Source organism: Patagioenas fasciata, unplaced genomic scaffold (assembly GCF_037038585.1).
Source record: "Patagioenas fasciata isolate bPatFas1 unplaced genomic scaffold, bPatFas1.hap1 Unplaced_6, whole genome shotgun sequence".
Taxonomy (NCBI): Eukaryota; Metazoa; Chordata; class Aves; order Columbiformes; family Columbidae; genus Patagioenas; species Patagioenas fasciata.
The window spans coordinates 1,875,967-1,885,908 of NW_027288778.1; the positions used below are offsets into that span (position 1 = coordinate 1,875,967).

General features: G+C 59.7%; 1 long non-coding RNA gene across 1 annotated transcript in view; it reads left to right on the forward strand.

Annotated features, from left to right (window-relative positions):
* LOC139826891 (uncharacterized) overlaps positions 1–8,870 on the forward strand; it is a 49,640-nt gene extending 40,770 nt beyond the window's left edge. The window contains exon 3 of the long non-coding RNA XR_011736999.1: positions 8,748–8,870. This is a non-coding gene — a long non-coding RNA (uncharacterized lncRNA). The remainder of the gene's footprint in view (positions 1–8,747) is intronic.
* Positions 8,871–9,942: the final 1,072 nt, after the last annotated feature.

Below are 9,942 nucleotides of genomic sequence, written 5' to 3' on the forward strand. Positions count from 1 at the left end.
TTGTGACGTCCTAGGGCCCCTCTGTGTCCCCAGGGCCCATTGTGACGTCCCAGGACCCCCATTGTCCCCAGGGCCCATTGTGACATCCTCGGCACCCCCTTGTCCCCAGGGCCCATTGTGACATTCAGGGGACCCCTCTTTGTCCCCAGGGCCCATTGTGACATCCTGGGGACCCCCTCTTGTCCCTAGTGCCCATTGTGACGTCCCAGGACCCCCCATTGTCCCCAGGGCCCATTGTGACATCCTGGGGATCCCTCCTTGTCCCCAGGGCCCATTGTGACGTCCCAGGACCCCCCATTGTCCCCATGGCCCATTGTGACATTCAGGGGACCCCCTTTGTCACTGGGGCCCATTGTGACATCCCAGGACCCCACATTGTCCCCAGGGCCCATTGTGACATCCTGGGAACCCCCATGTCACTGGGACCCATTGTGACGTCCCAGGACCCCCCATTGTCCCCAGGACCTATTGTGACATTCAGGGGACCCCCTTTGTCACTGGGGCCCATTGTGACACCATGGGGACCCCTCCTTGTCACTGGGGACCCATTATGACACCATGGGGACCCCCCCTTGTCCTCAGGACTCATTCTCACATCCTGGACACCCCGCATTGTCCCCAGGGCCCATTGTGACATCCACTGCAACCCCTTGTCCCCAGGGCCCATTGTGACATTCAGGGGACCCCTCTTTGTCCCCAGGGCCCATTGTGACATCCTGGGGACCCCCCCTTGTCCCCAGAGCCCATTGTGACGTCCTGGGACCCCCCATTGTCCCCAGGACCCATTGTGACACTATGGGGACCCCCCTTTTGCCCAGGGCCCATTGTGACCCCGTGGGTACCACCCTTGTCCCCAGGGCCCATTGTGACATCCTCTGCACCCCCTTGTCCCCAGGGCCCATTGTGACATTCAGGGGACCCCTCTTTGTCCCCAGGGCCCATTGTGACATCCTGGGGACCCTCTTTGTCACTGGGGCCTATTGTGACATCCCAGGACCCCCCTTTGTCCCCAGGGCCCATTGTAGCACCATGGGGACCCCCTTTGACCCCAGGGCCCATTGTGGCACCATGGCAACCGCTTTTGTCCCCAGGGCCCATTGTGACATTCTTGGACCCCACTTTGTCCCCAGGGCCTATTGTGACACCATGGGGACCCCTCCTTGTCACTGGGGACCCATTGTGATACCATGGGGACCCCGCCTTGTCCTCAGGACTCATTCTCACATCCTGGACGCCCCCCATTGTCCCCAGGGCCCATTGTGACATCCACTGCACCCCCTTGTCCCCAGGGCCCATTGTGACATTCAGGGGACCCCTCTTTGTCCCCAGGGCCCATTGTGACATCCTGGGGACCCCCCCTTGTCCCCAGGGCCCATTGTGACGTCCCAGGACCCCCCATTGTCCCCAGGGCCCATTGTGACATCCTGTGGATCCCTCCTTGTCCCCAGGGCCCATTGTGACGTCCCAGGACCCCCCATTGTCCCCAGGGCCCATTGTGATATGTTGGGGAGCCCTCTTTGTCCCCAGGGCCCATTGTGAAATTTAGGGGACCCCAACTTGTCCTCAGGGCCCATTCTGATATCCTGGGGACACTCTTTGTCCCCAGGGCCCATTGTGACATCCTGGGGACCCCATTGTCACCAAAGCCCATTGTGATATCCTGGCGACCACCTTTTGTCCCCAGGGCCCATTGTGATATCCTGAGGACCGCCCTTTGTCCCCAGGGCCCATTGTGACGTCCCAGGACCCCCCATTGTCCCCAGGGCCCATTGTGACATTCAGGGGCCCCCGTTTGTCATTGGGGCCCATTGTGAGATCCCAGGACCCCACATTGTCCCAAGGGCCCATTGTGACTTTCAGGGGACTCCACTTGTCCCCAGGACCCATTGTGACACTATAGGGACCCCCCCTTGTGCCCAGTGCCCATTGTGACACCGTGGGTACCACCCTTGTCCGCAGGGCCCATTGTGACATCCTGGGGACCCTACCTTGTCCCCAGGGCCCATTGTGACATCCCAGGACCTTACTTTGTCCCCAGGGCCCATTGTGACATCCTGGCGACCCCCCCTTGTCCCCAGGGCCCATTGTGACATCCTGGGGATCCCTCCTAGTCCCCAGGGCCCATTGTGACGTCCCAGGACCCCCCATTGTCCCCAGGGCCCATTGTGACATTCAGGGGACCCCCTTTGTCACTGGGGCCCATTGTGACGTCCCAGGACCCCCCATTGTTCCCAGGGCCCATTGTGATGTCCTTGGGAGCCCCCTCTCTTCCCAGGGCTCATTGTGACTCTCAGGGGACCCCATCTTGTCGCCAGGGCTGATTGTGACGTCCTAGGGCCCCTCTGTGTCCCCAGGGCCCATTGTGACGTCCCAGGACCCCCATTGTCCCCAGGGCCCATTGTGACATCCTCGGCACCCCCTTGTCCCCAGGGCCCATTGTGACATTCAGGGGACCCCTCTTTGTCCCCAGGGCCCATTGTGACATCCTGGGGACCCCCTCTTGTCCCTAGTGCCCATTGTGACGTCCCAGGACCCCCCATTGTCCCCAGGGCCCATTGTGACATCCTGGGGATCCCTCCTTGTCCCCAGGGCCCATTGTGACGTCCCAGGACCCCCCATTGTCCCCAGGGCCCATTGTGACATTCAGGGGACCCCCTTTGTCACTGGGGCCCATTGTGACATCCCAGGACCCCCCTTTGTCCCCAGGGCCCATTGTGACATCCTGGGAACCCCCATGTCACTGGGACCCATTGTGACGTCCCAGGACCCCCCATTGTCCCCAGGGTCCATTGTTACATCCTGGGGACCCCCTTGTCCCCAGGACCCATCATGACACCATGGGGACCCTCCTTGTCACTGGGGACCCATTGTGACACCATGGGGACCCCCCCTTGTCCTCAGGGCCCTTTGTGACACCCTGGGCATCCCCCTTTGTCCCCCGGGACCATTGTAACACCGTGCGGACCCCGTTTGTCCCCAGGGCCCATTGTGACACTGTGGGGAACCCCCTTGTCCCCAGGGCCTATTGTTACGTCCCAGGACCCCTCATTGTCCCCAGGGCCCATTGTGACACCTTGGGGACCCCCTTGTCACTGGAGACCCATTGTGACAGCATGGGGACCACCCCTTGTCCTCAGGGCCTATTGTGAACATCCTGGGGAACCTCCATTGTCCCCAGAGCCCATTGTGAGTTCCTGGGGACCCCCTTGTCCCCAGGTCCCATTGTGACATCCTGGGGAGCCTCTTTGTCCCCACGGCCCATTGTGACATCCTGGGGACCTCCTTGTCCCCAGGACCCATCCTGGCACTGTGGAGACCTCCCTTGTCACTGGGGACCCATTGTGACACCATGGGGACCTCCCATTGTCCTCAGGGCCCATTGAGACATCCTGGGGACCGCCTTTGTCACTGGGGACCCATTGTGACATCCCAGGAACCCCATTGTCCCAAGGGCCCATTGTGACATCCTGGGGACCCCTCTTTGTCTCCAGGACATATTGTGACACCGTGGGGACCACATTAGTCCCCAGGGCCCATTGTGACATCCTAGGAATCCCCTCTTGTCCCCAGGGCCCATTGTGACATCCCAGGACCCCCCTTTGTCCCCAGGGCTCATTGTGACATTCTAGGACCCCACTTTGTCCCCAGGGCCTATTGTGACACCATGGGGAACCCTCCTTGTCACTGGGGACCCATTGTGACACCATGGGGACCCCACCTTTGTCCCCAGTGCCCATTGTGACATCCTGCCCACCCCCCTTTGTCCCCAGGGTCCATTGTGACATCCTGGGCAACCCCATTGTCCCCAGGGCCCATTGTGACATCTAGGGGGACGCCCTTGTCCCCAGGACCCATCGTGGCACCGTGGGGACCCCCATTGTCCCCAGGGCCCATTGTGACGTCCCAGGACCCCCATTGTCCCCAGAGCCCATTGTGACATCCCAGGACCCCACTTTGTCCCCAGGGCTTATTGTGACACCATGGGGATCTCCCTTGTCCCCAGGGCCCATTGTGACATCCTCGGCACCCCCTTGTCCCCAGGGCCCATTGTGACATCCTGGGGATCCCTCCTTGTCCCCAGGGCCCATTGTGACGTCCCGGGACCCCCCATTGTCCCCAGGGCCCATTGTGACATTCAGGGGCCCCCGTTTGTCACTGGCGCCCATTGTGACATCCCAGGACCCCACATTGTCCCCAGGGCCCATTGTGACTTTCAGGGGACCCCACTTGTCCCCAGGACCCATTGTGACACTATAGGGACCCCACCTTGTGCCCAGTGCCCATTGTGACACCGTGGGTACCACCCTTGTCCGCAGGGCCCATTGTGACATCCTGGGGACACCCCCTTGTCCCCAGGGCCCATTGTGACATCCTGGGAATCCCTCCTTGTCCCCAAGGCCCATTGTGACATCCAGGGGACCCCCCCTTGTCCCCAGGGCCCATTGTGACGTCCCAGGACCCGCCATTGTCCCCCGGGCCCATTGTGACATCCTGGGGATCCCTCCTTGTCCCCAGGGCCCATTGTGACGTCCCGGGACCCCCCATTGTCCCCAGGGCCCGTTGTGACATTCAGGGGCCCCCGTTTGTCACTGGGGCCCATTTTGACATTCAGGGGACCCACCATTGTCCCCAGGGCCCATTGTGACTTTCAGGGGACCCCACTTGTCCCCAGGACCCATTGCGACACTATAGGGACCCCCCCTTGTGCCCAGTGCCCATTGTGACACCGTGGGTACCACCCTTGTCCGCAGGGCCCATTGTGACATCCTGGGGACACCCCCTTGTCCCCAGGGCGCATTGTGACATCCTGGGGATCCCTCCTTGTCCCCAGGGCCCATTGTGACGTCCCAGGACCCCCCATTGTCCCCAGGACCCATTGTGACATTTAGGGGACCCCCTTTGTCACTGGGGCCCATTGTAAAATCCCAGGACCCCACATTGTCCCCAGGGCCCATTGTGACATCCAGGGGACACCCCCTTTGTCCCCAGTGCCCATTGTGACATCCTGCGGACCCCCCTTTGTCCCCAGGGCCCATTTTGACATTCAGGGGACCCACCATTGTCCTCAGGGCCCATTGTGAGGTCCCAGGACCCCCCATTGCCACCAGGGCCCATTGTGACATCCTCGGCACCCCCTTGTCCCCAGGGCCCATTGTGACATTCAGGGGACCCCACATTGTCCCCAGGGCCCATTGTGACATCCTGGGGACCCCACTTGTCCCCAGGACCCATTGTGACACTATGGGGACCCCGCCTTGTGCCCAGGACCCATCGTGGCACCGTGGGTACCACCCTTGTCCGCAGGGCTCATTGTGACATCCCAGGACCCCCCATTGTCCCCAGGGCCCATTGTGACATTCAGGGGAGCCCCCTTTGTCCCCAGGGCCCATTCTGATACCGTGGGGACCCCCTTTGTCCCCAGGGCCCATTGTGACATGCTGGGGATGCTCTTTGTCCCCAGGGCCCATTGTGACATCCTGGGGACCCTCCTTATCCCCAGAGCCCATTGTGACATCCAGGGGACCCCCTTTGTCCCCAGGGCCCATTGTGGCACCATAGGGACCCCCTTTGTCACTGGGGCCCATTGAGACATCCTGGGGACCCCCCCTGGTCCCCAGGCCCCATTGTGACATCCTGGGGACCCCCTTTGTCCCAAGACTTCATTGTGACATCCTAGGGACCCCCCTTGTCCTCAGGGTCCATTGTGACAGCCCAGGACCTTACATTGTCCCCAGGGCCCATTGTGATATCTGGGGGACCCCCTTGTTCCCAAGGCCCATTGTGACATCCTGGGGACCCACCCTTGTCCCCAGGGCCCATTGTGACATCCCAGGACCCCCCATTGTCCCCAGGGCCCATTGTGACACCCTGGGGATCCCTCCTTGTCTCCAGGGCCCATTGTGATGTCCCGGGACCCCCCATTGTCCCCAGGGCCCATTGTGACATCCTCTGCACCCCCTTGTCCCCAGGGCCCATTGTGACATTCAGGGGACCCCTCTTTGTCCCCAGGGCCCATTCTGACATCCTGGGGATCCCTCCTTGTCCCCAGGGCCCATTGTGACATCCCAGGACCCCCCATTGTCCCCAGGACCTATTGTGACATTCAGGGGACCCCCTTTGTCACTGGGGCCCATTGTGACACCATGGAGACCCCCGCTTGTCCTCAGGGTCCATTGTGACATCCTGGGCACCCCCCATTTTCCCCAGGACCCATTGTGACATCCTGGGCACCCCCTTGCTCCCAGGGCCCGTTGTGACATCCTCTGCACCCCTTTGTCCCCAGGGCCCATTGTGACATCCCAGGACCCCCCTTTGTCCCCAGGGCCCATTGTAGCACCATGGGGACCCCCTTTGACCCCAGGGCCCATTGTGGCACCATGGCAACCCCTTTTGTCCCCAGGGCCCATTGTGACATTCTTGGACCCCACTTTGTCCCCAGGGCCTATTGTGACACCATGGGGACCCCTCCTTGTCACTAGGGACCCATTGTGACACCATGGGGACACCCCCTTGTCCTCAGGACTCATTCTCACATCCTGGACACCCCCCATTGTCCCCAGGGCCCATTGTAACATCCACTGCAGCCCCTTGTCCCCAGGGCCCATTGTGACATTCAGGGGACCCCTCTTTGTCCCCAGGGCCCATTGTGATGTCCTGGGGACCCCCCCTTGTCCCCAGGGCCCATTGTGACGTCCCAGGACCCCCCATTGTCCCCAGGGCCCATTGTGACATTCAGGGGCCCCCGTTTGTCACTGGGGCCCATTGTGACATCCCAGGACCCCACATTGTCCCCAGGGCCCATTGTGACTTTCAGGGGACCCCACTTGTCCCCAGGACCCATTGTGACACTATAGGGACCCCACCTTGTCCCAGTGACCATTGTGACATCCAGGGGACCCTCTTTGTCACTGGGGCCCATTGTGACATCCCAGGACCCCCCCTGGTCCCCAGGGCCCATCGTGACATCTGGGGGACCCCCCTTGTCCTCAGGGTCCATTGTGACAGCCCAGGACCTTACTTTGTCCCCAGGGCCCATTGCGATATCTGGGGGACCCCCTTGTCCCCAGGGCCCATTGTGACACCATGGGGACCCCCCTTTGTCCCCAGGGCCCATTGTGACATCCTGGGGTCCCCCCTTTGTCCCCAGGGCCCATTGAAATGTCCCAGGACTACCCTTTGTCCCCAGGGCTTATTGTGACACCATGGGGATCTCCCTTGTCCCCAGGGCCCATTGTGACATCCCACGACCCCCCTTTGTCCCCAGTGCTATTGTGAAATCCTGGGGACCCCTTTTGTCCCCAGGGCCCATTGTGGCACCATGGGGAACCCCTTTGTCACTGGGGGCCATTGTGACATCCCAGGATTCCACTTTGTCCCCAGGGCTCGTTCTGAACACCTTGGGGCCTCCCATTGTCCCCAGGGCCCATTGTGACATCTGGGGGACGCCCTTGTCCCCAGGACCCATCGTGGCACCGTGGGGACCCTCCTTGTCACTTGGGCCCATTGTGACACCATGGGGACCCCCCCTTTGTCCCCAGTGCCCATTGTGACATCCTGCGGACCCCCCTTTGTCCCCAGGGCCCATTTTGACATTCAGGGGACCCACCATTGTCCTCAGGGCCCATTGTGAGGTCCCAGGACCCCCCATTGTCCCCAGGGCCCATTGTGACATCCTCGGCACCCCCTTGTCCCCAGGGTCCATTGTGACACTTTGGGGACCCCCCCTTGTGCCCAGGGCCCATTGTGACATCCCAGGACCCCCCATTGTCCCCAGGGCCCATTGTGACATTCAGGCGACCCCCCTTGTCCCCAGGGCCCATTCTGACACCGTGGGGACCCCCTTTGTCCCCAGGGCCCATTGTGACATCCTGGGGACCCCCTTTGTCCCAAGACTTCATTGTGACATCCTGGGGTCCCCCCTTGTCCTCAGGATCCATTGTGACAGCCCAGGACCTTACATTGTCCCCAGGGCCCATTGTGATATCTGGGGGACCCCCTTGTTCTCAAGGCCCATTGTGACATCCTGGGGACCCCCCCTTGTCCCCAGGGCCCATTGTGACGTCCCAGGACCCCCCATTGTCCCCAGGACCCATTGTGACACTATGGGGACCCCCCGTTGTGCCCAGGGCCCATTGTGACACCGTGGGTACCACCCTTGTCCGCAGGGCTCATTGAGACATCCCAGGACCCCCCATTGTCCCCAGGGCCCATTGTGACATTCAGGGGACTCCCCTTTGTCCCCAGGGCCCATTCTGATACCGTGGGGACCCCCTTTGTCCCCAGGGCCCATTGTGACATGCTGGGGACGCTCTTTGTCCCCAGGGCCCATTGTGACATCCTGGGGACCCCCCCTTGTCCCCAGGGCCCATTGTGACGTCCTGGGTACCACCCTTGTCCGCAGGGCTCATTGTGACGTCCCAGGACCCCCCATTGTCCCCAGGGCCCATTGTGATATGCTGGGGAGCCCTCTTTGTCCCCAGGGCCCATTGTGAATTTCAGGGGACCCCAACTTGTCCCCAGGGCCCATTGTGACATCCTGGGGACCCCATTGTCACCAGAGCCCATTGTGATATCCTGGCGACCGCCCTTTGTCCCCAGGGCCCATTGTGACATCCCAGGACCCCCTTTGTCCCTGTCGAGGGTTAAGATTGCGGGGTGACAATCAAACCCTGGCAGATGTGTTGTCAACCTCCTCTCCCCCCCCCAATTCCCCCTTCTGCCCCTCCCTCTCCCCGCTTCCCACTCAGCACAGGCGATCGGGAGGGGAAGAAGCACAGAGGGGAGAGAGCTGGAAAAGTTCAAGATGTTTTACTGATGCTACTGATGAGAACAGAGAAAATGATACAAATATACAAAACCAATCTTGTAAGTCTGAGCAACTGCAGAGCCAGCACCCAAAGTCCTGGATCAGACTCTGCAGCCAACCGGAGCTGGATTCAGTCTCTCACTGGCCTCCGTTCGCAGGGACGACCAGCAAGGTCCTCTCCTGATGTCGGCCATGAGCAGAAGGGAAGGAAAAAGGCAAAAGGGAAGGAAAAGGGACGAGATCCTCGTGATCTCCCGCTTTTATATGAAGTATTCACGTGAACGGAATGTTATACACAGTTGCTCACCGGTTTCTCGTTGCCCCTCTCGCGAGATGTCCATCTGTGCTTGTCAATAAGTTTCCATTCCCTTGCTGGGTTTAACCAAAACATGTGTCTGGTTCTCCAGGAAAATGCAGCTGATATGAAGCTTGAGCTGACAGGCAAATTCACTAAAAGAGAAACTTGTTTTTAACAAAACCAGGACATTCTACCCCTTATAATATGACATTCACTGAATACTTAAACCTTATCAATACAATCTATCAATACAATCTAATTAATCACTACTACTATATATATATATATACATATGTACATATATACACAGGAGTAATTAATCAGTGGACCATCCTTTGAAAAGTTCATTAAGTTCATTTTGTCACCACAGTCTCCCAGGGCAGGGAAAATGGTCCAAGTGCATCTCATGGCCCCTGTTGGTGGGTTAAGGACACCAACTTCCAAGAAGGTGTCGGGCGCCACTCGAAGAAGCCAGCGCTGGTTTCATCACCATTGTCTTGATCTGAAAGACACTTATTAAACATTGTTAGTGCGGCAATTCACATCGTACAGTTCAGCATTGCATATTTTCACCTAAAATCAAATCCCCTTGAGGTGCACACCGAACTTCTCCATCCTTAAGCATCACCCACCAGGTGCTGCCAGGTCCCTGGGCAAAAACAATCCCACGAATAGGTTTGCCTGTGCCTGAGGCAGGAGGAACCCAGACTGCCTTTCCTAACATATTTTCCATGTGTACTACAGGGACTTTATCTCCTTCCACAGTCCATAGAATTTCTGATTGGGCAGGCCCGGCTCGATTGGTTGATCCCCTGGTGTTGACCAACCAAGTGGCTTT